The 3,591-nt window shown below is 35.7% G+C and overlaps 1 pseudogene; it reads left to right on the top strand.

Moving 5' to 3' along the window:
• Positions 1–471: 471 nt before the first annotated feature.
• On the top strand, positions 472–1,776 carry LOC148210261 (serine/threonine-protein phosphatase 7 long form homolog; annotated as a pseudogene).
• The last annotated feature ends 1,815 nt before the right edge of the window (positions 1,777–3,591 follow it).

Genomic DNA, 3,591 nt, shown 5'->3' with positions numbered 1-3,591 from the left:
AACATAGGGACTACTGGCCAGACGCAAAGTTTGATATCATTCATCCTAATCCGAATTTATTGAGAGAGCATGGTCGCCCAAAGACCTCGCACATTCACAATGAAATGGATTGGCGGGAGGCGAGAACAAAGCTTCATTCTGGACTTTGCAAGTGTCAAGGACACAATAATCGCACTTGTCCACCTCGTAATTCAAGCGTCGCTTATTCTAGACACATGGATGGATAAGGTCTTTTTTTTTTCAACTTCCCGTAATTATTTGTGATATTTTATTAATATTGAATTTAATTATATTATTTTATACTTACATATGGAAGCATATGAGATTACTTGATTCTCACTATCAAAATGGAATGTTTGGAGTTGTAATATATTAATGCAATTGCTTGGAGTGTTTGGACTATATTATTTATATTTTATTATGCATGACAATTCGTAGTATCTTCATTATTCGTTATATTCAGCATTAAATATGGATCAAGGACCTATAGATTTGACCTAATTATATTTACAACGTACACATCGATCAAAACATATATGAGATACTGGATCTACAGTAATTTTGAATTGTTGAAGACGAAAGGCTGTAGTTTGTTGCAACATTAGTTTAGATCAATGTATGATTCCATATTTACAACAATCTGGCTTTTGGGGAGTCGCTTAAATATGATCCATCCAGTTAGATTGACATCTTATCACAACTTTAGTTGAGCGGTGGAGGCAAGAAACGCATTCATTTGATATGCGTGGTGGAGAGTTAACCATTACATTACAGGATGTCGTAGTTCAATTTGGGCTACCGATTAATGGAGAGCCAATTACTGGATCTTTGTAATATGATTGGATTATGATGTGTGAGCATTTACTAAGAGTCTGACCTACTCAACTTAAGGGGTCTAGATTGAATATTCCATAGTTAGCATAGCAATTCACAGAATTACCACAAGATGCTAATGAAATTACGATACACAGATATACCAGAGCGTACATTATGCAGCTTATAGGAGGGTATCTGTTTGCTGATAAGTCTAACACATTTATGCATCTCATGTTTCTTCCTCTCCTAAGCGATGTTGAGACAGTTGGACAGTATTCATGGGATATTGCATGTCTTGCATGGTGGTATCGAGAATTGTGTCGAGCTAGTCGATCTGATGCTTTAAAAATAGTAGGACCACTTGTACCTTTTGCAAGTATGGGATTGGCATAGATTTCCCATCATTGCTCCACAACAACATTTAGTGACTCCTAATCAATACGTAAGACGTCCTCTTAGTTCTCGGTATGTTTATTATTTTTCTATGTTATATGCTCAAAATTTATATAATAAATTATATGTTATATACTTAAAACTCATTCATTTCATAAACTTGGAGATGGAATGGAGTTTTAATTGCTTCTGAGCAATTCACAAATATGTTGATCCAGTGTCGTATATGTTTTGATCGATTTATGCCCAGTCAGGTAAAATTTGCATTTTATTTACTACTTATGAATAAATAGATATCTATGTTATTAATACATTTATTATTAATTTCAGATTAATTGGGAACCATATACTCACCATATTATGACTTTATTGCTTGAATATTGTCACAATGGTAGAGATATATGGTTAACTGAAGGTTCTCTTATATGTTTTCATATTATCAAGTTTCATCAATCAAATCGGGTCTTACGACAATTTGGGCTAAGACAAACTATTCCATCATATTGTGATACGGACTCACAATTACATAAATTAAACTTGCAAGGAAAGCATGATCATGATTGGTGACACCAGCATGCAGCATATATAACAATGTGGCGTCAACGTCGTAACCAATGTATAATTGGTGATGTAACAGATAGGCCGACTACCTTGACTATTCAAATTGGTATAATTCTGTCATGAGAAAATATATTACACATAGAGTGCTTTTTACGATCAAACGGTGAGTATTACATTTCTTAAATTAATTAATTATGATATTAATTTAAATTTATATACTTTTTTTTAGAATTTTTTTGTCAATGAAGTGCAGAACGTTGCATTACCGCGGTTGGGTTCTTTATATGAGAACTTTATTCAAAACATAAACATCTAGGAGGGCACTAGTAGACCAGTTTCTTTCAACTTTGAGAGGCGTGCTCATCGTAGGCGACAACCACCTATACATGATAACATTAGAGATCTAGAGCTTCCAATAGTTGAAGATCAGATTACGACTACCACAGTTTAGTCAGATTTTATTATGATTCCTACACCTGTAGTTCATATAGACATCGCATAAAGTTCAATTCATCCACAGTTATCACCTATTGAGGTAACGCAGTAAGATATCGATAATATGATTCATCATTCATCATCACACATTGATAGGCTTCAACCTCATCGTGTAGGTCACCAGAGAAGACAACGACCATGTGGTACATGAGTTTTTATCCATATTTTGTAATATTTCAGTTTGTTTATTTTTCAACCAACTCGTGTAATGAACTCTTATTATTGGATTTGGATTTAGTTTGTAATTGAAATTAAATTTAAGTTTGTATACTTTCCGAATTCAGCCTGCAAATTATTATGGTTTAAAGAATAAATAACATAAAAAAAATTGGGTGAACTCGTGTAAATAGCCAACTCATCGCTTCGCATTATCTGGATCTAAAAAATCAACCAGGCAAGATATGTTATATTGGTAGCAAATAAAGCAAAGGCCTCCTCTTTTCGTCCGCTCTTCCCGAAGTGAGCAACTATACCGGTAGGAGCAATGGGATATCTTGCACCTGAGTGTGCAAATTTCTGGTTGCGGACCCGGAACCAGAAGTGATTCATAACTCGAAAGCTTCTCTGGCTCTTTGCTAAGAGGAGCTAAAACTCCAGAAATTAGAAAAAAAAATCGATAACTCACTCGTGAGAAAAGTTCTTCCCGCTTCGGCAGATCGCTTAGTCCCGTTCATCGTCGGCGCGATTCCTCTCGATCTTTAATTCAATACACAAATTAATTCCAAAAATCGAGTGTTGTCAAAAGGTGTTGGTGTCGATTCTTCCGCCATCCTACCGAATGAATTATTAGGATTCGTTTTCAAGTTCTTTTTCCCAAAGAAGTCTCTCTCCGCATAAAGGTTCCGATTCGAGCGAGAGCCCGAACAAGGGAGGCCGGTGGGGAATCCTCCCGAGTTGTCGCTCTGCTGCGTCTAGCCCCCTTGCCTCACCTTTTCTAGCCTCTCCTTCTTGCTTTCTTTTTCAATTCATCCATGGATTGTCATTTCTTATTTTTTGTCTCATATCATATAACAAATATAAAATATAATAAGAAAGAATTCAGTTCAGATGTGGGATATCTATCCAGAAGTTTTCGCAACTCAATCATATATGATGGAATCATCAAAGATTTGACAAATCCCTCGTAAGACTCCAGTTCCGGTCAATCGTGCTTCAGAATAGTAGAAAGCATTACAAGAGATATATACCCCTTTTCAACGATTTCTTTTTTTGTTCTAGTCACATTAGACATTTTTATTGTTGTGCTGGATCCGCAATTAAGCTCGTTCCAAGTTCGAAGTACCATTTGTACAAATAAGAACCCCCTTCGTTACATGGCTTCTCAGG

Source organism: Momordica charantia (assembly GCF_013281855.1).
Source record: "Momordica charantia cultivar OHB3-1 chromosome 7 unlocalized genomic scaffold, Mcharantia_2.0 BLBB01000007.1, whole genome shotgun sequence".
NCBI classification, from domain to species: Eukaryota; Viridiplantae; Streptophyta; class Magnoliopsida; order Cucurbitales; family Cucurbitaceae; genus Momordica; species Momordica charantia.
The sequence above is the reverse complement of the archived record's forward strand: the minus strand, read 5'-3'. Positions and strand labels throughout refer to the sequence as shown.